The sequence below is a fragment of the Argiope bruennichi genome, chromosome 5, assembly GCF_947563725.1.
Source record: "Argiope bruennichi chromosome 5, qqArgBrue1.1, whole genome shotgun sequence".
Lineage (NCBI taxonomy): Eukaryota > Metazoa > Arthropoda > Arachnida > Araneae > Araneidae > Argiope > Argiope bruennichi.
Window position 1 is genome coordinate 48,489,649 of NC_079155.1, and position 26,727 is coordinate 48,516,375.

The following is a 26,727-nucleotide window of genomic DNA, read 5'->3' on the forward strand; positions in this document are numbered from 1 at the left end:
AGCTCCAAGTCTATTAAGGTTTTTAATTTTATGACATCATTCATTCTCGATATAAAGGACACCAGATTTTAAATGAATAATTTAGCAGTAATTCCGTTAATGATAGGTTTGACAAAGATTCTCATTAGAATGACGAGGAACGTTTTACTAGTCTTTTTGAAGAAGGTAACGGAAATGATTTTTAGAGATTTTGCTAGAAATTATAATTAACGTTTATTATGATATATTTTCTAAATGGATTGCGTTTTTTCTAATAAATGTTTCAGTTTCCTAAGTAAACTCTGTTGCTAAATTTAGCTCTTATTTGGACAAAGATAGAATCTTTCCTATAGGTGAACATTTTTCAAACGAATCTAATATTGAAGAAGTTTCTCAGGAAAATGAATGGATTTGACGAAAATTATAATGACAAATTAATTTTTAATTTGAACTGAGCGTAGTAAGCTCAAGAAATAGTTGTAGAAACTTGAAGTACGTGATTGCAGTTTTTTTTTTCAAACATTAACAAATTAGTAGCTTGTTTTCAAAAAACAGTAAAGTTACTATGTTGGAAAACTGGTTATTGCGATATATTTTGAATACGCAAATTAGGAAGTATTTTTGATTTGGAGCATGGTTTCATTGCTATAAAGGCTGAAAGCTCTGTTTGAAATTCGAGTTAAAATTTAAAATTGCTTATTCTGATTAATTACCTTTCTATGATGGGAAAATGATATTAATGGATTTTAAATTATCAATGAGTTACAACATAAATATATATGTTTTTAAAAATAAGCCAGTATGCTTACTATGATTTCACACGCATCATGTATTCCTTTAGAATACGGTAAAGTATAATTCCAAAACAGACATTTTGATTGATAATATTAAAGAATTCTTTACTCTTATTTATATTGTTTGTGAAGACATTTTATTGTTTTTTTTTCTACTTATTAAGCCGCGGGACATTGACCTGACATCCATTCAGCATTACTAGAGCTATCTGTAATACTCTCTTCCTTATTAGGATATATACTGCGCGGGGAAACAATATTACAAATTCACAATAATACACAATACATCAGAGAAGAAAAACTTTCAACTAATTGAAAATTGAAAATTTCAAATAATTTAGTATTATAGAGTGGTTCTGATAAGTAAATGGCAGCCTTTTGAATACACGTGGACGACTGCAATTTTTGAAGGGAAGAGAAAATTATGAAATTTAGAATGGTCAGGGTTTGATAATAGGATTGGGATAAATGAAATATGTTGATATCAGCATTTTCTTATTGCGGAAGATTGTTGATGAAGATGGCGTTACGAATAAGCAAAATATAGCCAGAACTTATGAAAATAGATTCGTCTTATATCAAATGATGCTTATGTCAAACAGACACGTAATCAGAACCAAGTTGTAAGACACACTATCCAGTCTCCTTCAGTGAAAAAATGTTTAGTGGTGCGAGATCCGGATATGCACAAAGAAAATAAATACAGAAAATATACAGAGTGGTATAATTAAACTTCCCCTATAAACAGCATCATACAACGCAGAAGAACGGATTGCGCGAAATTTAGTATATAGGCTACACATGAGATGCGCTCACGTAATTTGCAAAAAATTAAAAAAAAAAGTTCCAAAATGTCCCCCAGGGGGTGTCTTTTCTGAAAAAACATTAATTTTACACAAGAAACGACTAAAACGGAATACAGAAATAATATTAACATTTATTGACTAGTTTCTGATCCCTTTGTTATCGACCACATTAAGTAATGGTAAGGAAAAAATAACAGTACGCTGTTTGAGAAAAACATTCACTTTGCAGAAACAAGAAACAGATTAGGATGCAATCGCATAAGAGGAGCAGTTGTTAACCGTGTCCAGGATGATGTAGGGAAAGGTGCTCCATGTGTCCACCCTCATTCACCTGCAGAATTTCAAGTGGATGGACAATGTGTTCGACAGCAGATCTGACCAATTGCAATGCTTCGAATTATGAAGTTCTTTCTGTCATTCAACGTCGCAACAAGATACCGTCCTCGTTGCAGCCGGAAATATTGACATAAAACATAACAACGAATCCAAAAGTTTCTTATCCTAACCTTTTCTGCATAAAGCTACCTCTTCTTCGGAAGCATGCAAATCTTGACATTTTTTTTTCTTCCTAAAATTGACAGCGTTTCCCAGTTTTACATTTTATTACTCATAATTCTTGTTCTGGATTGTTAATATTTTTTCTGTATTTCGTGTTGGGCGTTTATTGTGTTAAATTTTATGTTTTTCCGGAAAAGGCGCTCTCTGCCGAACATTTTGGAACTAATTTTTTGTTTGGAAATTCTGTGAGCACATCTCATGTATAGTCTATATACTAAATTTCGTTTCAATCAATCTCCGGTTTGCTTTGTAGGATGCTGTTTTTAGGGGAAGTTTAATTATAACCACCCTTTATATTCAAAATAATATGTAAATTCAAATCACACTTTCACCTTCTAAGATTTCCAACGACTTTCTTTTTTGCTATACGAGGTAAAGAGAAAATATTGTAAAATAGTTAACAAATTCAATCTGGAGATTTTATGAATCTCTACCTTTCAGATCACCTTGTGTCCGGAAAACACATTTTTTTGAATCATATGTCTTCATCTGTGTACCCAGTACCTTAAAACCACTTTGAGTTACATTGATCAAATATTGTATGTAGCAATCACACTGATTTTGTTTGTTCCTAATAAATTTTCAACGGATTCCATGCAAAGAAAATTTGCTTTTCTTGCCAAGTAAACAGGAAAACTACAGAAAGCACAGATTTCAGGTAGATAAAATTTGGAGCACAATTTCATGGCCAAAAGTACAGATTCATATCAAATTTAGAAGTAAATTCTTTATAGCATTAGATTCGGCATTTTTGTGTTTGACTTTTTTTTAGATTTCAGTTTTGAAATTGTTTTTCATCTTAATATAAAATACGCCGTATAACGTCATTCAAAACTAATTGATTGTCTTGATGATAATTGCCTTAATTGCTGATGATTAATATCTTACTAGTCTCCTAAGTCGACCAGCTGGTTCGCTGATAATGTTAGTTACATTTGATTTCAGATGAATAATTTAGATATAACTTCATGTCCATGATTCCTCCTAGTTGGTTGATATTAAAGCTGTGTTACTTTAATTGCATTAATCAAGTTTTGCGTATATTTTATATGAATTTTTGTAATGGAGTGATATTAAAAATGTAAATTTATGGTTTATGAATCTTTTAATGTTCGCGGTATTGCCCATTCACTTTTTATTGGTTATGTAAATTGCACACATGTTAAACGGAATACTTCTTCTCTAGCTTTGAACTGTGGTGGTAGTTTTATAAGCAAGTTAACAACCTTCGGACAAGGGTGACTACTTTTGTCTAGTGGTTATGCCAAGCGGACCCTAACGTCACGGGTTCTGTCCTCGGGACTGCTATCTCCATATTTGGTGACCTTGACGACGCAACCTTTGTGTAGCTGTCGTGGCGCCATCTACCCGTTACAAAAAGCAACCAACGCATGTCGGGAAACTCACTTGACGCAGCGAAAAAAGTCTTCAGACATACTTAGCGCAGCTCAAAAAATCGTCAGACACACTTGGCGCAGCAATCAAAAAGTCGTCAGACTCACTTGACGCAACAGCTAACATAACCATTAGACAAAAGTGATCACCCTACTCCGAAACCTGTTAACTGGTTTATGAAGCTACCACTACAGGACAATAGCAGGAAATCACGGAATTAACCCTCCTGGCGGCGGCTTTCAGATTGCTATCCTTACCGAAAGCGGCACGCCGGAATAACAGGTTCAACCTTAAAAATGTCGCGGTTTGGTCAAAAGCATTGCTTTCCCCTTTTGCGGTCAGTTCAGCGCTGCAGGTGGGAAGTGATTAGCAAATTTCATGCTGTGAGTAGCTGGTGTTTCTTATCGTAGTCTTTCGATTTCTAAGAGCATTTTTCTTTCAGTTCTTAGGAAGAGATTGACAATAACATCGATTGAAAATGCGAAAATGTGATTGGTTTTTTTAGAGGTTTTTCGATTATTTTATAAAACAATACATAAAATTTATGTTAGGAATAAGTTATTATCATGTTTATTTTGATACTAGTCTAGTTTTTATAAATTGAAAGTCCTCGTCTAATACTTTTTTCATTGCAATACGTTTCGCAAATTATTTTATTCCGTAGTACTGTGAAATTATTTCTCGACATTACCTGCAAGTGAATTAATTTTTTTAAAAAAACCCTTTCAGCGCATTGCCAATTTATTTTAATATTTTAAAATGCGTGTTTAAAACATTAATTGCGATAAGTAACACTACGTTATAACTTTGTTTCTTCAGTATTCAAAAAAAATAATTGTGTAATTAGGGAATTTCATGCAATGTTTCACTTTCAAATATATCGATTTTCAGTATTTATCTGCATGATTAAAATTTTATAATTAAATATACTTTACAATATTTAATTGGCAAAGCTAATTGGCCAGTTATTCAGTAATGCTGAAATAACTGGTCGATGCTGCTTATGGCTGCAACAAATAAAAATAATTGTCAAAATATTTCTTTGTAATATTCATGATACAAATTTGGCCTGGAAAAATGACTCAAATAATACAGATTATTTAGACTCATAATTAACCATTTGCAACTGGAATTTTTTGAATACCTTCAAATCAAGTTCCTACAGAATATTAAGTACTGTTTTAAAATAAATTACAATTTTTTGAAAAATCTCAGTTTTAAGTTTTTTGGGTTAGAATCAAAGCTCTTACTATTTTGCAATCGGATAACGACAAACCGTGGGGTAAACGAATCATTAAAAAGAAAAATCTGAATTTAAAAGCTTTGCAAATACAATTGCATTGATCTTTTTTACTTATTACTTTTACATTATTTATTGCTTTCGGTGATCAGCACATGTGTTACGTCGAGGTTACTAGCCAATATAAAATTTTTAATTAAATGTTTTCTTCAGCAAAACATCTTGAAATTTCAAATTTTGATAGTCATATAATTCATACTATTGCAGACTCATTGTACCATTCTGTATTGCAGATTTTTTGAATTTTCTGTCAGCTCCTTGACAGTAATTCCTTAATTTAAAACGGGAGTGAATAAACTTCAATTAATGCAAAACCTGTTTTGTTGAAACCAATCAGGCTTATTAAATTTCTAAATACAGGGAATAGAATCATTCAGCAATAAATATTTATGTATATGCTGAATATTTCTTTTTAATTTTTGAAATGACTCAGATGATTTCTCATATCTCTTATTCAATAAAAATTTCCAAAAATTCCTTCTTATTCTGTAATAATTTTGAAAGTTATGATGGAATACACTTCAAAATCTCATTTTATTTTTAATTCATAATTTTTTTAAAAATTTCAGAAGTAAAGAAAAAAAAACCATTTTACACATTTTTATTTTCTAAGATGCATATTCCACTAAGATATATATGGAAGCTCTAATAGACGCCACGCACAAACATTCGTCTAAGTTAATAATAAAGATGGACGAGTGTGTGTGTCATTATTTGTCTGGTTGTATTGGTACTTTTCAGACCAGACAATTTGAAATAGAATTACCAAAATCTGTACCTACATACTTTGGACAGTGGGAATCATTTCTTTAAAATTTTAATTAACCCTTTCAAGGGACAAGGGAAGTATGCTCATCACCAAATTCAACAATTTTTGAGTTGGCATAAATTCTTACGAATTTTTCAATAAGGTTTCAATTGTAGGTTAGAGGTTTCAATTGTTTATCTCAAATAAAATGAAGTGTCTTGATTTATTTCTTAGTTATTAATTGGAAAAATTAATTAATAAATCAGATTAAATTGATCTAATAAGTTGAATGAATTACTTTTCCTAGGCCAATCTTAATTTTAAAAACATTTTACTCCAACATGACTAGGAAAAAAAGGCCCTTTAAAGGGTTAATAAAAATTATTAAAATTTTAAAGTTCATTCGAAAATATCACAGTAGAAAATAATTTGTACATTAATTGTGAATTCAAATTTTTTTTCCACTTTTAATTAAATTAAAAATATTTTAGCATATTTTAAAAATATATTTTATTTTTGAATTGAAACTAAACGTTTTCATTGTTACCCTTATATTTCATTCCGGCTTTTTACCCATTGATGATGATTTAGTTAAAAGGTTAAAAAGATCTAAGCTAAAAGCAAAGGGGTAAAAATTTCTTTACTGAAATACAAATAAACCATGTGGCTGAAGAGAATGCTCCATAATTAGCATCTCAATAAATAAGACACTACAAGTTCAAGATCTTAATTTTACCTCAAAGAATGAATTTTCTTGGTGATACATTCAAATGTATAAATGACACATTGTATAAATTATATTAGAATAATTTCGTATTTTATCGCTGATAAATGGTAAAAATTTAAATAATTTTTAATTAACAGAAGTTTTAATTAAAATTTTGAAAATTTCATCTCCAGGTGAACATTCACAGCTTTCTAATTATTTAATGGCGAAGTTTGCTCGCTCTAAGTCAAACAGTTTGATCTGGAGATCGCCAATACGAACATTCATATTCATTATAATTAGAGATATTCGCTACTTTAATAGAAATATTTGCAAGCGACCTTCATGTCTGACACCCTTGTTCAAACTAGTTCTGTTTTTAAAAAATTAAAATGTGAGGCTAAAGCTTATTAAGAATAAAGTATTTCAAATTACATGGAAGTGGATGTTTCCGAATTTTTTTTACTCTCGTGATCAAAAATAAAATAAAACAAAGATCATATCCCGTCTTGTTTGTTAAAAATCACATCCAGTGAACTCGAACTGACCAAACAGGAGAAGAAAATAGTCGAAATGCCAGTTGTATGCATTAAAAAAATTTTAAATGCTAACATATGAGATAAAATTAGATCAAGGAGTTAAAATAATGGCAACAATTTTAAAATTATTAATTCTCACATTTAACTCACACATTCACTCACTTTCAAGTGGATTAAAATTCGTAGATTAAATTACTCAGCATTAAGAGTAAAAATGTCAATATAAACCAGTTTCATATAAACAGAATCGTGCTATGTATATATAAGATTGTACAGTGAAATAAGATTAATATTTCGATACAAAAAATAGAACCTTTAAAAACTGCGCTTATAATAACTTTGAAAATATTATTAAAAACCAGAGGAAAAATATAAAAACAATGAAACTTATATCTCTACAATGCTTACATTTTTGTTCGAATTCGTCAAAGAGTGTGAAATTCTATAAGGTTTAAAGAATGAAACAAATATTTAATTTTCATATATAGTTTATTACGTTATAAAAATAAGGATTTAATGTAACGAATACTAATCTTTCCGAAAAATCGCACTTTAATATATTGGTTCTATATATCTCCCCGTTTTGAAATACTCTTATTAATGAATACTAAAAAAAATAATTCATTAAAAGTTAAAAAGTTTCGTTCGTTAAGTAAATTCTGTAAATAAGTTTAGTGTCTTATTTTCAAAAATAAGTTGCATAAGCAATGTCAATTCTAAAATCCTTAAATGAAAGCACGCTATAAAAAAGAAACTTGTCAAATTTTAATATTATATTTTTTATTTATTTTTTACATTAACTATTTTCTTATGCTAGAAAGCTTTAAAATCTTATGTTTTAAATTATTAATAATAATACGTTTATGCATGTATTCATTCCAGGTATATATTTTCATACGTTCAATTTTATTCTCGTTATTTAAATTTCATTTTGGATACGTAATTATTATCAAAATCTCAAAAGTAACGCCTCAGAACGTAAGCGAGATTTTAAAATGCTTAAAAAGGCGCGAGCAACAAGTCATCAATCATACGCCCACTGATAACGATTCACTTTTCCTTATCTCACATTTCCTTCTCATTATCTCACAGCTTGGGATTGGGGGTAGGGAAAAACTGGAACCCGTAAAAATACGGGCAGTGACAGTTTTAAGGGAGTTTTTGTTTCCGTCTATAGACGGGTCCGCCGTTTTGAAGGGAGAAAAGATTCCGTCTTTTTCCGGGGTTGCCGCTTGGAGGGTTAAATATTCGGTGAAGCAACTAAAACAGTTCGAATTTTAATGCAAAAATAATCTAGTGCTGGAAATCAGGTAACAAATATTTTTTAAAAATTGTCTAAATTTCGAAAAAAATCATGCGTATTTGAAGCGGATATAATTAAAAATATATCTTTAAATTTTGCAGCAATGTAAAATTTGTTTTTGTACAATTTTTTTCGGAGGTTATAATAAATTGTCGCCAAAATTTAGCTTAATTTTTATTTTATAAAATTTTTAGTAAAAAAAAAAAAAAAAAAAAAAAAAAAAAAAAAAAAAAAAAACTCTTAGAGTTTTCCGAAGTATATGTGTGCAAAATTTTATAGCTGTAGGTTAAAGGCACTTACATGTCAAACGTTATAACATATGCAAACATTCATTTTTATTTTTAGGAAAGCTATCGATAGATATTACAAGATTAATCAAAATACATAAATACATTTCGTAAAAGCCTTTTAAACATTTGTGAAATCATCATTTTTCACAATAACACCCCCATATTTTACAGCAGTAAATTTTCTGAACTTTCGAATTCTATTGAGCAGCCCATTTGCTATATATAAAAAAAATCTTTGAATGCAAATATTCCGAAAGAAATCAAAGTTCGCTAATGAATTTCTGTTAAGACGTAAAATAACGCCATTGAAACACCCATTTTTCTCAAAGATAATTTTCTTACAACTTTAAAATTTATTTAATGGGATATAAATGTTAGCGATAAAAAAGATATGTTTTCATTGACTTCTAAACATTCTGAAAGAAATTGGGCAATGCAACTATTGCGCTAAGTCAATTTCGAAGAATAAACATTTTCCCGCCCTCATTGGAAAAATCCCTTCTCTATCATCAAAGCTTAGCAGAATGGATATACCCTTAATCTTCCCTTTCATTCAAGAGCTTTTCCCCCTTCTTTCTGTTAATAGGGAACAAGTGAGTAGGGATTTAGGACAAGAAGAAATAGTGGAAATTCCTCAAACTTTCTGGACTAATTTGGCTCTTTAATATTGTGATAACACTTTTTATTTTATTATAGTAATACAAAAGGAGCCTTGAATTTAAAAGAATCATTTACCAGTGATTTTATAAGGATAATATTAGATTTCTCACGATTTCCAACGATAATTTGATTTTTTTAGAAAGAGATAAATTCTATTCAAATGTAGGAATCAGTATTAAATTTTGTAAGATAATTTAAATTATATCTTATGTCTTAAAGGCAATTTACTTTGAAAGTAATTTAAAGACAAGATTTTTATCTAAATTTTAAAGAATTAAATTCTTAAGTTAAGTAGTACCTTTATATATAATTTACAAACAATTATATTTAACTTAGAAATTTTAAAGCAAGCATTTTTGCTGGCAGAACTATTTATGTGCATATAATAATGAAGAGATAAACCTGGAAAACTGTTTATCTAAAGCACAATTATTTTTTAAAAATTCAAATTTATTTTAACTTTAAATATAATTTTTTCCCAAGTAATACTAAATTTTTTACAAAATGATAAATGCATATAATATAGATTGTTACTTTATTGTAATTTTCAGTGTAAACTGTTTCTTTTGTATGGTTGAAGAGTTTTGAAAATGTATTTTTAAAATTTCAAAACCCATTTCTTACTTTTTTGGAGCTTTATTTTAGAATATTTTTAGAAATTTCAAAACATGTATTTTTATTGATTGAACTATTTATATACATATAATAAAGTAGATATAAACATAGAAAAATTTACATCTAAAGTGGATTTTTTAAAAATTAAAATTAATTTAACTATAAATATAATTTTCTCCCCGTATAGTACTAATATTTTCACTGGCCATATTAAAAACAGGGATTTCCTAGGCACTTGAAGTGATTGACCTTGCTCCTCGTTGAAGGTCATCAAAAATGCAAGTTGAATGGGAAAACTGCAGTCGTTTGAAATCAAAAGATATGATGGTGGGAATAATGGGAATGCGTGGAATGAGCACATTTTCTCCAATTGGCTTTCTGTCAGGAATAGCTGCCTGGATTCTTGCCGCATGTTGGTCTTCTGATTCCTGTGCACGTGATCAAGTAACACTTAAACGTTGTCTTTCGATTTTTGCCGCATGTTGATCTTGAGATTCTGAAGCACCTGAATTTGCAATTCGTAACCTATCTGCTTTATTGCTCGCTCATCGTTTCACGTTTGCTTGAGAAGATGGAATTTTCTTATTTCTACGTGCTGTGCTGGTAGATCTCATAACTGACTAACATATGGGAGGCATATTTTTTGACGAAACAATCAATTTTCACGAAGCAATATACGCTTGTATAACCGTAATATCGTTTATCGATTCACTGAATAAGTAGAAAAATTTATTGTTTGTCCTGGAAAAGTTCCTTTATATATAACCTATCTTGATCGGCATCGATAACAATAATTCTATTTTGTACATGTGAGATAAACTCTGAATAATATGTGCGGATTGCCGCAGACAAAATATTGTGTAAGCTGAATTACAACATCCTATGTTGATGACTATTCATTAATGAAAATAAATAAATTAGCGCTTGCACTAAATATTTTAGATTTCATTTCAATCACATGGCATGGATCATAATTATTTTATTTTGTTTGATATATGTGCTATTAACTCTGAATGACATGTGCCGTTTGCCGTTTACTGTTTGTCTTTTATTCAATTGTCCATTTTAAAATAATGCTGAATAGTAGAAAAGTATGAAACGATTTGTTTGTAAATTTTATCGTGTTCAAAATAAAAGCTAATAATTGTAACTATACATATAACCTTCGCGCTAGTTGGCAAAATTTTATTGCAATCGGATGAACGGTACGACAGCGCATCAAATACGAATAAGCAAAAATTCATTTTTAACTAAACACTAACTAAACAGCAGATATTCACTGACTAAACAGCAGATATTTTAGATCACAGCAATAGGCTTTTAATAATCAATAGGTTGTAAGAAATGAAATCTATTTTATGTTCCATCGTTTTCTAAATTTAAAAACAGAATTTACTTTTACATTTTCAGAAGCCGATATATTACTTTAAAAAATGTCGGCATAACAATTCGTTTGCCAAAAATTTCAAACATTGAGCAGTTATTATAAATTAAATGTATTTATTTTTAAAACCCTGGTGGCTTAGAAAACGTTTTCCAGCAGGGAAAACGAAATAGATTTCCTTATTTAAGGAGACAGAAAGAAAAAATGCAGAAACTTGAAATTTTATTTTTATTGTTTCCTCGCTAAACTATATATTTATATTCAAGTAAAATAGTGTTACAAGAATTATTGTTAAATAAAATGAATATTGGAAAGGCCCAGTGAAAAAACTACATTTTAATGATTTTTCAACAAAATAATATTTTTATTAGATTTAAATATCTTTGAAATGTTCCAGGTGTCTTAATTTTTGAGGAAATTGAATAGAATTGATAACACGATTTAGATTAAACATAAAAGAAAATAAGACATAGATTTTATATTTCGAGTTTTTTTAGATAAAAGTCAATTTTTGTTTCGAAAAAACACAAAATTCTTACGAAAATTCCATAACTGCGTGTGAAAACATTTTTAAAAAATTAGAATTTCATTAGAATTACAAAATCATGTACATATTTATATGAAATAAATTTATATTGGGTAATAAAGAAAAAGAATAGAAGGAATTAAGAACTGAGTCGCTTGGAATACTTTGAAATTTATATATATATATATATATATATATATTGTTACGAATTTGTGATGCGACTTCCCAGCATAGTGGGTTCCATAGGAGGTCTCAGAGCTTGGCGACAAACTTGGCGACCATTTGGCAACTTGGCGACTTTGGCTCCAAAATAGATTATACCCGAAACATCGAGAATTTTCCCGACCGTCCAGTAGGAACTGAGTTACGCCTCGAACGTTCCTGCTTGGTTGAGAGGCTTCTAGCCCCGACTCCTGAGACCTATAAAAGGATCTGCAGCTGTCGGGAAGTGGTGGTGAATTGAGTAGTCGTGAACCAGATCGGAGAGAGTAGTCGGAATCGACGGTTAAGAACTGGCCTTCCAGAAATAAGCGGAGCAGCGACGGAGTGAAGCTAGTGCTGAACTAAGCTGTGCGCTACTGTCTGCAGTAGAGTCTGGTTGCATGCTGCACGTCTCGACTGAAGATAATCGTCTTTTGTGCTGTCTATAGTTGTGCTGTCCTGTGTGTCTTCGTGTAAATAAACGTCGTTGTTTTATTTTCTATTGCCGCCTGCTGATTGAGCGTTCTCCACATCATATACCTCCCACTATCCAAACAAAACCGGAAATTTCGTAACAATATATATATATATATATATATATATATATATATATATATATATATATATATATATATATATATATATATATATATATATATATATATATATATATCTTTGAATTTTTTAAAAATAATATTTTGTTAAAATTCTTTTCAGGAAATTCGACGTATTTCTATTTTAATAATTATGCATAAAAAATTTCATACCTCTAAGTGAATAATTCTCAAAAATTCCTTATGGAATCCACCGTCCCCTTAAACCAGAAAACATTTCTTCGAATTATTACAAACAGAAAATGTTAAACAAAATAATTTCTTAGAAAATTTTCTTGGGTAAAAGAAACAAATATTGCCTCGATCGTAAAACAAAGTCGTCTATAAAAAATGGTGTATTTTTCGAAGCATTAAAATACCGATTAAACTTCCTACAACTCGGTAATTTCGTTTTGTTTTCTCACGTGAAACCTTCTTTGCGGTCTTCTGAACAAAAGATCTGATTAAAAAGAGATTAAAGCAAGGAATTAATGGGCCATAATTTCAACTTTGTGACAGGAAATTAATAAGTCATTTTCGAAGAAAGAATTCACCGACTTCCTCCCACCCCATAAAATCAGTTTCTTGTTTTTCCAGAACCCCTTTAATAAAATCCTGATTGCTTCGGTTCGATTTCGCTCGTAAAAAAATGATTACTCAATGCGGTTACAATTTTTAAATTAATAATTTATTTCTTTTTAGGGATTTGATTTGCCATTAATTTGTGATTTATTGGTAAAAATGACCGTTGAATTAGAAAAGTTTGAGATTAAAAATTAAAATTCGATATTTATGAGCGTCGTAATTGTTTCACATCTTTTGATGGTATTTTATTCCAGCAATAATTATTTTATTAAAATATGGATTAAACAAAAAGTCTTTCCCGGTTTACAATGTATGAGTTTCAATGAAGATAATAATGCATATTGATAATGATAATAATATTCCGTTATTATCTTCATCTATTAAAATAATAATGACATTTTTTTAATTCTCGTATATATAGTGTAGAGAAAGTATAATAATCGTCAAAAGATTCGAACTCCAGATTTTAGACTTCCTTGAATTCGAGAAATACATTTTTGAAAAATGTCCGTATGTCTGTTTGTCTATGACGAGACTAACTCAAATACACATTGAGTTAGGCGAATGAAATTCGGAAGACTGTCTTTACACCAGATTTGAAGTTTTCTATCAAATTTTCACCAAATCCTGTTCTGTGTAAATCTGCCAGTCCGGTTTTTCGAATATAATTTAACACCATATCTATAAAACAAAGTGACCTTGATATATAAAATTTAATACAAAGAATTAATGTCTATAGTCTAGACACTTATCGAATTGTACTTTTAGAAAATGTAAGAGTGATAACTGAAAGTAATGACTCAAATACATCAAATTCGGTATATGATTTTGTGACTACAAAGTAGTTTTCGGCCGAATTTTTATTTCAATTGGCTGAAGAAAACACGTCTAAAACTCAAATTGAATTTTTTGATACTATTAACTGCATATCAGGGATTATTTGCCAAAAAAGACACGCCAAGGATTCTATGACAGATTAAAAAAAAATACTAAATTCGTGCCAAAGAATCATGTAACTGAACTAGTGTAAGCCAAAGCCATGGAAGTCGTTCTCTGAGATAAAACATTTGTTAGAAAGTATGCGAGAAAGTTTTAAGAAGACCACTGCCTCTGGTTTTTACCATTGAATAATTGTTAAAATTAATTAGAAATATAAACAATGATTGCAGTCTTTTTTTTAACGAAGAGTACCGAAAACAGTGAGTTTTTCAAATTTCTATGAAATCTGGTTCGATATTTCTGACATGATTATGCCAAAAGACAAATCACGACAAAGATTATGTATTATTTGAGACTTTATTATGACTTAGTTATTTATTAAATCTTCTTTAGTTTCTCTGGAAAAAATTTCTGGAATTTTAAGTGTATGTAAATTAAATTATACCATTTCCCACTTACCAGAGCAAAGACAAAAATCTTTCCGGCTTGTCGGAATCAATTTCACTCATTTCTTATACAAGGTGTACATAAATTTTTGCTTAGATGAAAAAAATTTATTAAAAAATATTATCTCCGTTATATACATCGTTTTTAATTTTGATTCTCATTTAAAACCACTTTTTTCTTCTAAGTGCAGTGTTAGCCAAAGTGATGAAGGTGGCACTAACATCGGTAGATACAATTATCAACTATGAAGGAAAAAACTCCGTGCGTTCTACGGATTCATGAAAGTAAATCATCAACTGGCTTGTAAAGAAGATTTAAAAATGCATACGCTACGCTCTGCAATGGTATATTATCATTATCACACATTGGTATGACAGATTTATAGTGACAAATAGCATTACCAATCTTTCAAGAAGTAGCAGGCCTAATGTGAGTGATTAGACAACAGAAGCTATCTACGAAATGTTTACACGAAAGGCCATTTGAAACCATTCGCCGTACCTCAAAAGAATTTGCCATTCCTCAAAGCACAGTGCTCAAAATTTTACACATGGGACTTTGTTTGCATGCTTATGAAGTGTAAATGTTTTAATCCTTCCTTATAAACACTGGACGAATGGTATTGTACGATATCTTCACGATATTGGCCGACATTCAGAATGTCGAACAACATCGAAGAAATATCGGACAATATCTTGTGCTAATAGCATTGAAAACAAATGTCAGCACCAATCAACATACCTTTGTTTTGGAAATTCCATACCGCATTCATTTCTACATTTGGAAATGCGAGATAATACAGAGTGTTTAGAGTAGAATGGTCAAATTTAGCTTTTGAGCCAAGAAACCTCAGGTACCAACCAATCAATCAGATCACATTGGTGATGGTAATAACTATCTTAGGCGCGTATATTTTTCGGATGAGGCCACTCTTCATTGATCAGGAAGGTGCATAAACATCATGTTCGTAGATACGGTTTTGAAAACCCCACATGAGTATGAAAGAGGCACACCGAATATCAATCTTTGGTGTAATTTAATGTATATTATGATTGGCGGATCTCTCCTTTTTTAGTGAATCTTCTGTTACAGCAGCAGTCTGTTTGGATTTGCTGCAGTGTTTCGCAGTACCTCTATCAGATGAATAACAACCAAGGATAATTTATCAACAGGAAAGTGCACCACCACACTGGACAATCATGTTCGTAAAATTCGATTGAACGTTTCTCAATTGTTTGTTGTGAAGAATGGATTTAAAACATGGCCCCCAAGTTATTCGGATATAACTCAATTTGATCTTTTTCTTAGTAAAAAAGGTACGCAAAAAGCAAAGCGATTGCAATACCAATTCCTAAATGGCTACATAAAAGAGTATAACGGATGGGTTATCATCAATAACGAGAAATACGCAGGAGTATACTTGGCACGAAATTGAATATTGTATAGATATTTTTAGCTTTAAGAAAGATGATCACGTTGAGTTGTCTCGACGCTGTGGGAAAAAAATGTTTGAAATAAATATTAAAATAAAAAAAGAAGTATATCTATATATGTAATAAATTTTCCTTACTAATATATTTGTAATAATTTTAATACAAGATTTTGTGAAGACCCTGTGCATGCAGTGAATGGGCATTGCCTTTGATTAAAAATATACTCTTAAATCTTCTAATTTCGAGGGAAATTGCAGCATTGTTTTATGACTTTTAAAGGATCGTACACAAGGAATGCCTCAAGAATGAATTAACAATCCGGAAAGAAGAATGCAAGAAAGAAGAAATTTCACACGTTTGTGTGATTCAGTAAGATACAAGTTATCAGATTTTTAGAAGACTAAGTCTTTCGTGCTAAATCAAGATAAGATTGCCGATCCGTAGCCCTCTCATGTGGTCAAACTACCTGTCAATACATCAGTACTCAAACAACCAGTTAATTTCCTGTGGCCAAACTACCTGTCAACACATCAGCACTTGTACAACCGGTTAATTTACTGTGGTCAAACTACCTGTCAATATATCACTACTTGTATTACCAGTTAAGTCCTGTTCATCAACATCAAGATAAGATTGCAGATCTGCTGCCCTCTCATGTGGTCAAACTACCTGTCAATACATCAGTACTCAAACAACCAGTTAATTTCCTGTGGCCAAACTACCTGTCAACACATCAGTACTTGTACAACCAGTTAATTTACTGTGGTCAAACTACCTGTCAATATATCACTACTTGTACTACCAGTTAAGTCCTGTTCATCAACATCAAGATAAGATTGCAGATCTGCTGCCCTCTCATGTGGTCAAACTACCTGTCAATACATCAGTACTCAAACAACCAGTTAATTTCCTGTGGCCAAACTACCTGTCAACACATCAGTACTTGTACAACCGTTTAATTTACTGTAGTCAAACTACCTGTCAATATATCACTACTTGTACTACCAGTTAAGTCCTGTTCATACCCATCAAGATAAGATTGCAGATCTGCTGCCCTCTCAAGTGGTCAAACTACCTGTCAATACATCAGTACTCAAACAACCAGTTAATTTCCTGTGGCCAAACTACCTGTCAACACATCAGCACTTGTACAACCGGTTAATTTACTGTGGTCAAACTACCTGTCAATATATCACTACTTGTACTACCAGTTAAGTCCTGTTCATCAACATCAAGATAAGATTGCAGATCTGCTACCCTCTCATGTGGTCAAACTACCTGTCAATACATCAGTACTCAAACAACCAGTTAATTTCCTGTGGCCAAACTACCTGTCAACACATCAGCACTTGTACAACCGGTTAATTTACTCTGGTCAAACTACCTGTCAATATATCACTACTTGTACTACCAGTTAAGTCCTCTTCATCCCCATCAAGATAAGATTGCAGATCTGCTGCCCTCTCATGTGGTCAAACTACCTGTCAATACATTAGTACTTGTACAACCAGTAAATTTCCTGTGGTCAAACTACCTGTCAATACGTCTGTACTTGTACAACCGGTTAATTCCTCTTCTTCATTTTCAACTGCACTTTTCAATTCGGATGATTAGCATGTTTAAGAATTAAGTTTTCTTATGTTCCAAAGAAGTAAAGTGAAAAATTTCAAAGGCAATTAAGGATGTGTCAAAGGACTGTCTATATACAAATCTATGGCATTAAAACCCCAAAATTTGTAGAATTCTGGTTCTAATTGTTTTGGAGTAATGACATTCATAAACAGACATAATGTTAAAAATGTATTATGAAACGCACTGTTTATACACAACAGAAGCTATAATTTTAATGTTTTCTTTCATAATTTATAATTATACCTGATCAATATGAAAAAAAAAATGGCAAATATTTAATTCTAAAACAAATTGTTTGTAGAAAAAATATTTTAGATTTACTTGCTTTTTAATGAATAAAGAAATACTTCGTTTTTTTGATTTCTATTATATAAATTCTACTAATGAAAGAAAAGAAACAAATACGGCTTAATGGGAAATTATATTTATCAAGGGAATCACATTAAGAATTTTGAAGGAATAATTAATAACAAAGCTAATGAACAACGCAATGGGATTACAATTCTTGAAAATAAATCCTTAATTATCGTCTCTGGAATATAATACGGAAAATAGAAGTTTATAATGATATTCAATGCATTAGCTGATAACAATGGCATATAGAAAGCATTAAAGATAATTAAACTAATTAATAATGAAAAAATATTATATAATCTACAGCATTATTCGTGAGATGAAAAATAGATAATATGGAATCTTAAAATTTAGATAATTACTTATTTTGAAAAATTCTCTAATTAGAAATAAATATTTATTAAATTAAATTCTAGGAACTTAAAAGATTAATGGATTACTAATATTCCAAATTTGTATAAATTTAAGCTAATTACATAATAAATGATTTTCAACAGAGAGACATAGAATTATATTTAAATATTTCTCATTTAGATTATTAATGCTTTTTTTCTCTTCCAAGTACATTTTTACAGCATATTTTCAAATAATATTTGAATGTTTAAGTAAAATATCTATAATTAATGAAAATGAACGATCATGGATCTTTCATGCTCACGTATTTAGTGATACTTTTATCTTACATCTTCAAACGAGCAATTCTTGAATATATATCAATTTATTTCGAGCAGCTCGGAAACGGCTCTAACTATTTTGATCAAATTCTATAATTAAATACGATTTATAAATTTATCTATATAGGTGTCTTTCCTGAAAAAATGTGATTTTCCACACGCACAATTTTTATAACTAAGTATTGACATGTAATTATACAGTATCTGCGATGGAGTAGTGGTTAGGGCTGCCATGCATTTTCCCCATGTTCGATACCGTGTTTGCAAATCTATTAGATTCCGCTTATCTTATATCTTTAAACGGGCAATTCGTGTGCATCTATAAATTTATTTCGTGTATCTGGGAAACGGTTCTAATGATTTGGATCAAATTTTATATTTAGATAAGATTTTGTTGTTTAAGTTTATTTATATAGGTGTCATTCTTGAAAAAACACGATTTTGCACACAAAGAAAACACTTTTAGAGTCATTTTCTATCTCCTCTTATACTGACAATGGAGCATAGCGCCATCTCGTAAATTTTTGTGGTACTTGACATTTTTGCCAAAGGAAGATAACCTATTGGTACCTCAAAAAAATTGTGAAATGGCGCTGATGGATTGAGATGAGGTAAGAATGAAAAATATTCATTTCTAATCAGTATGTGATTCGCATCTAAATATTTTCTCCAAAAAAACACAATTTTACAAAATTAAAAAAAAAAATCCTGTCTAGAGAAGCTTAGTTTCCTAGATATTTGTAAATTATATATGATAAGTAATGATATCGATTTTTTAGATATTTGTTTAACGAGACTGGTTTACCATTCTTTTGAGTTATAGAAGGGGAATATGAGGATGGATGTTTTCTTTAATCATATTCTAAAAGAATTGATATCAATATTTGGCATAAACATTGTGCAATAAAAATGCTGTTTTAAAGATTTTTTCAAATTGTTTTGTTATTTTATTTAATTTTATTATAAAAATCTAAGAAATCCTCTCTGTTTGTTCAATGAGTTTAACTCGTCAGTACACGTACGGATTTTTTTTATTTATTTTTTTACTCATCATTTTTTACACATTCTAGAAATTTATAAAAGTTTACACATGCTACTTCCGATACTTTCTTGTAGGATCTAGACGATAAATATTAAAACAACAGAAAACTATGAAACAATGTATCTTATTTTTCACAGGAGTTTGGGGTCAAATTGACATTTGCGTGCGCTATCGTTTCAGATTCTTTTAATGTTTTGCTATGGAAGTGAAAAGACAGATTCACAGATATTTTCGCAGATATTGCTAGACAAAATGATGATAGCTTAGATTCGCCATATAGTCATGAAATTTCAGAAAGTGATCATGACATAAAATTGGAATAAAACACAGATTCTGAATAGTTTAGAAAACTTGATCGAATCCTTTCCTGTGTGTGAAAAATGTAGCAAATCCTTATATAAAATACATCTTTTTATAATATGAACAAATTGTCTTGAAATTTATACTAACTACTTATTTTATTTTGAATGAAAGATGATAAAAGTGTTTTGTTTGAGTGTGAATATAAAAATGAAAGACAAAAGTTATGAATTTTCAAAGTTGTATGTTTAAGCTTCCATTTTCCAAACATTTTCAAATGTAAACGATATTTAAAATATAGATTTTCTTATTATTCCGATATTTTTATACAGGAAGAAAGTAGTTACATTAAAATTATAAGTTTTATATGAATGGAATAACGAAAAATAAAATGAATACAGAAAAGGTATGAAAAAATTTCGGTTCTTTATATTAAAAATTGTATTTGTATTTTAAATAAGAACATATTTGCATGGAAAAACATTTATGTATTCTGATCATATTATATTTTTAAACAAATAGCCAATAAGATAAAAGGGTAAATGCCTGATAATTTGGGATCAAAATAACTCCGAATTCTGTTTAGGTAAAAAAAAAAATGCGTGTATGTGATGAAGGGTTAAAGTGTTGAAATGGAAAGTGGAAAATTTACGAACAGAAATCAAATTTTATAACAAATACAAATGAAAAATTCTATAAATCGGGGTGTTCCACTTGGCGTTCCTTAAGAACCTCTGAGATGTCTCTGACTTATTATAAGATTAACATGACAGAGAAACTGTATCACAGATTCGTAACAAGACAGAGAAACTGTATCACAGATTCGTAACAACAAGACAGAGAAACTGTATCACAGATTCGTAACAACAAGACAGAGAAACTGTATCACAGATTCGTAACAACATGACAGAGAAACTGTATCACAGATTCGTAACAACATGACAGAGAAACTGTATCAGAGATTCGTAACAATATGACAGAGAAACTGTATCACAGATTCGTAACAACGTGACAGAGAAACTGTATCACAGATTCGTAACAACGTGACAGAGAAAATGTATCACAGATTCGTAACAACGTGACAGAGAAACTGTATCACAGATTCGTAACAACGTGACAGAGAAACTGTATCACAGATTCGTAACAACGTGACAGAGAAACTGTATCACAGATTCGTAACAACGTGACAGAGAAACTGTATCACAGATTCGTAACAACGTGACAGAGAAACTGTATCACAGATTCGTAACAACGTGACAGAGAAACTGTATCACAGATTCGTAACAACGTGACAGAGAAACTGTATCACAGATTCGTAAAAACGTGACAGAGAAACTGTATCACAGATTCGTAACAACGTGACAGAGAAACTGTATCACAGATTCGTAGCAATATGACAGAGAAACTGTATTACAGTTTCGTAACAATATGTTTTATGAATAAAATCAATGATTTATAGAAGTATGCAGATAAAAGATAAAAAAAAAACGAAATGAGCATGATTAAATTGTAACTCCCAGGAGATATTAAAGATAAATAATCGTTGTAAGTTTATTTTAACAAATTATCTCTGTAAATAATTTGTTTGAGTGTGGTAGATTCAACAGTCGTTTGATAAGTGAATCTATTCATTTTATTACTATTAAGAGTGTTTACTATTACTCTTCATTTTATTACTATTAAGAGTATCACACACACACACACACACACACACACACACACACACACACACACACACACACGCGCGCACACACACACACACCCACACACACACACCCACACCCACACCCACACACACACACACACACACACACACACACACACACACACACACACACGAAGTAAAGAAGCATCTTAGAATTTCCATTTTCAAATCATCATCAAATTTCAGGGAAAAAGGAGATTAAAGAGAAAAAAAAAAGAATAAATGAGATTTATAAAGCCTTAAAATAACAATAAAGTTTCCAAAGATAAAGTTACTTCACTCGTTTTTGCGATGTTAAATTTTATTTGATGCACTCTAAACATAAGCTATGATTAAAAAAGAATTTTAGTAAGAAATTAATGTGCCAAATCTTTAACTTAGTGACAGGATATTAAACAAGTCATTTCCGATGGAATTTTATATTTTTTACACTTAAAACCACTAATTTTTTTTTCAGTTGAATAATAAATAAACGAGGGAATAAATATATCAGATTTCTCGATAAGAGAATGGCTGTCAGCAAAAGTTTTAAAGGATTTCAACCGAACAAAATTAAGTTTAAAATGAATTAATTCCTTTTTATGAGCGAGTTGTGTTTCCTATTAATAAAAAAATATTCCATGTAATATTAGTTTGATAATAAAATCTGAGCATAAATTTGAAAAGACGTGTAGTTACTTTAATTCTTCCTACAATTATTTATTATAAGAATAAAATGAGTAATTAAAAATTGGATTTTCTGAAAATTTTTCGCGTATGATAATGAATTTTGAAAATATGTTTCAGTAAATAATTTCGTTACATATCAGTTGCTGAAATTAACCTGTCGAAAAAAGAGGAAAATATTTTTGTAAATTATCATATCTATTTCTCAAGTGACATGTATTGTTAATTAATGTCTGCCTTTATTTGGAAATTAACTTTTCCTTAATTATGCTGAGATTTGAGTTATTTTTAAATTTTAATATTAAAAGCGTCTTTGTAAGGGTATTTTTCTCGACTCTGCACAATACCAAAGTGAACTATACTGCCGCATTGAAACGAGGTCAGACGACTCTCTATGGCCGAATGGTCATAGCGTCAGTCGACTCTCTATGGCCGAATGGTCATAGCCTCAGTCGACTCTCTATGGCCGAATGGTCATAGCACTGATCTCATAAGCAAGGGATTGCGAGTTCGAATCACGCGATTCGCAGTTTGTGTAAATAATTAATTAATGTGTTTTATGTTTCACTTTATTTCATGTTCCAGAAGATTCTGGACATTTCTTTAGTTTACCAGACAAGTGTTCTGAACTTTTTATTACTGTCTCCAGAAAAGCATTCTGGAACTTTCCCTGCTAGTATAAAAACAGAAGATTTGTCAGTCACTGTATTCTCAGTTCTGAGTTCAGTTAATCAATTGATTTAGCTCTACTTCTTGTGTGTGTCATTGAGTTCTATACTATAGTATCTACGTGGCAATACTATTACGAATTTGACGACAGAAATGTCAGAGATTGACAGCATTTCATTTAATTAGTTCTTACAACCTTCATTGCTTATTTATACATATTTACACAATGAAGTCAATGATTTAAAATGATTTCAAGATAAAAAGATAATATATATATTCTTTTAAAAATTAAACTTATGTAGTCTTTATTAATTATCATAGTAGTTTCCCATCATATTCAATTACATTGTATTTAATCAAAAATTTTCTTATAATTAAATATACAATAAAATTTTATTAGGGTTCAAAACTATAGGGTGTTAAAAAAACTATTTAAATGATTGAAAAGAATGTGAATAAAAACTATAATTTAGCAAAAAAAAATATGTTAATGGTTTAATTCTGATTGATTTATTGATTTGATTTATTATTGACTAGCCGCCTTTGGCGACCAGCCGGTTCGCCAATCTTAATGTTCGTTAAAATTTTAATAATTAAATATTTTATGCAATTCCAACTTTAATAGATTCTTCAGCAAAATATTTTAAAACTTCAAATTTTGATAGTCATATAATTCACTCATAATATTATAAAGGCCTTCAGTCATAACGTGATACGTATCTCTCTAATTTTCTGTTACCCCTCGTAGAATTTATGCTTTAAATTAAAGTGTAAATGATTAATCTGCAATTAATATAATAATATTTTTTACTGAAACAAAGCATTTTTTTTAATAATATGATTATTGATAATAGAGTCACTGAGCGTTTAAACTTTATGGGCACTAAAGAATATCTTTCTTAATTTATGTAATATCTCAAGAATTTGTCAACAAAATTTTCTCAGATTCATCATGAACAGATCGATTAATGAACAATGTTTCATTTTAAATGCATAAAACACTAAGAAAATAAAATGAATCGTTTAAAATAATCGGTCTAAAACAGGTTTAAAAAAACTACTTAAAAAACGATGTACTTAAAACTATAAGCATATACAAAAAAATATATAACTAACATAAATAAAATTTAATTACAAAAGTACACAACTAACCTAAAAATAATTTAAATCATTGAAAACAGGTTAAAAAAAACTACTTAAAAAACGATGTACTTAAAACTATAAGCATATACAAAAAATATATAACTAACATAAATACAATTTACTTACAAAAGCATGCAACTAACCTAAAAATAATTTAAATCATCCGTTGAAAGTTGTTGTCATGACAACAATCAGAACAGTGCGCATGCGTGAATTTTCTTCGCCAGTTAGGTAACGCAAATGCATGAATTTTTCTACGCCAGTTGGGGTAACGCTAGGCAGATTATACATTTTTAATTTCCTTTATTCTGTGTTATTTTAATTCAAAAGTACTTCAGAATGAATCTGAAACAGGGATTCATTAACAATGTTTCATTTTAAATGCATAAAACATTAAGAAAATAAACAGAATCGTTTCAAACAATCCTCCGAAAAATATTAACCCTAGCCTCATTACTGTTGGGAGAAAAAAGAAACGGAAGCCTTACTCATTTGGCGGTGGGGGAAATGGAAGATTTTTTTTGGCGGAAAGGTTGGCAGTGGGGAAAATGGAAGATTTTTTTGGAGGGAAAGTTAGTTTTTAATTAATAATTAAAATTCTAATTAAAATTTCAAAAAAAGGGACCCCAGGTGCACATTCCCGACCTCTAAGGTATACATGTACCAAATTTGATAGCTGTATGTCAAATGATCTGGCCTGTAGAGCGCCAACACACACACACACACACATTGAGCTTTATTATAAGTATAGATTACTTACTGATATGACTGATTTATTGATTTGATTTGTTATTGATTATTTATTGATATGATTGAATTATTGATTTGATTTATTATTGATTATCTATTGATATGATTGATTTGATTTATTAGGGTTATTTATTAATATGATTGATTCATTGATTTGATTTGTTATTGATTGTCTATTTATATGATTAATTTATTGATTTGATTTATTATTGATTATTTATGGATATGATTGATTTAATTTTGGTTTAGTTTTGAAAATATGATAAGAATTACTAGTTTCCATAAGAAATATAATAATTTCTTTGTGCAGCGATCTAGGTACCTTATTTTTGAAATAAAGGTATTAATATAATCTTAATTAAAATCACGATACACTTTTTATAATCTTTACAAATTAATTCTTATTAGACATATGTTAACAAATAATAATCTAATTGGTTTATTTAAAAATATGTTTGTTTTCATGAACCTTCAATAACGCAAAAATAAATTTACTTTCAAAGTTGGATGAAAACAAACAATTCAAAAATTCTGGAAATAAGATATATTTTTTCATAAAATAAGACATGACATCTAGAAAAACCAATAGCACAAAAATGATTTCTCAGAACTACAGAGCAAAAATTCTAATTATATTATTTATAATATTGAAAATTCCATCAGACCAAAGAAAATTTATCGTCTGCAGATGTAATTATTCAAACCATACCAAGTTTTCTAGAGTTCAGATATTCTCGACCTATGGTTTAAGCGATAATTGTAAATTAATTCCAACTACTACTTTTGAAACTACAGTACTTTCTATTGTCTTATTTTTATAAGTACAAGAGGAATAAAGAAAGCATGGAACTTTTTTTATTATATTGCCTTCAGGTATCATCTAACTGACAGAAAAAATAATTGTTACTGGGAAGAGAAATGAAAGAAAAAAGAATTGCGATAAAATATTTAAGAAAAGGAAAATATCTAAAACTTTTCTATTTTCAAACTGATTATCGCCTGACATAATAAACATAAACGATATAAAGGAACTAGACAAAGAAAATGGCATCAGCTTTTAAAGCAATAACAAAGAGATTAAATTTCCAATAGCGGTGTTAACTTCGTTTCGTTTTATCTCATGAAACTTTCTTTATTATAGTCTGATTAAAAAGGAATTTTAGCATGGTATTAATGAGGCATTATATAAATACTGAGACAGAAAATGAATAAGAAATTTTTGAAAGAAGAATTCTTTCTCACTTGCTATTAATATTTTCTTTCTGTAGCTCTTAATGTTAGCCGATTTGCATCGATTTCATTGTGGATGAAATAAAAATGCATGGATAGCTAGCTCTACATGATGAATTTAAAGATAAAATATCATTGATTTAATGAGTGAATGATTTATAATTTATGAAAAGTGTATTGTCTAAAAAATAATCTATTAGAATATTCATTTTGAGTATGAGAAAACTATATTGGATTGTTTAGAAATGCTTGTAGATTGTTTTAATATTTTCTGGCAAATTTATATTGTAATTATAATATTATATATAAATAATTTTAATAATAGTGAGTATTTAAATATATAATTATCATATCGTGGTTTAGTATTTTTTTATTAATTGTTTTTGAATCAAGTTTTAGTTTTTCATTTAATATAATTATCGACTTTGTATTATAAGATATTTTTCTCTTTTTATTATGGCATTTGCAATTTTTTACGTAGAAAACTTAAGTAAGTGACTACGGGGAAAAGCCGATCTTTTTTGTGAATTTTTGAATTCTTCTAATTTAATATTCTTAATATTTGAACAAGTTCTTTTATATAACTGTTTGTTTCTAAATCTTACTTTTTGAAAAGTACACAGATTTTTTTTATTTGCATTTACATCATACTATTTTACATCTTTAGATGCTATTTTCTCAAATTGTAATCTTTGGTAGAATTTTCTTATGAAATACCACATATAAATTAAAATCAAATGCACATTTTTTGTTCGAATTTT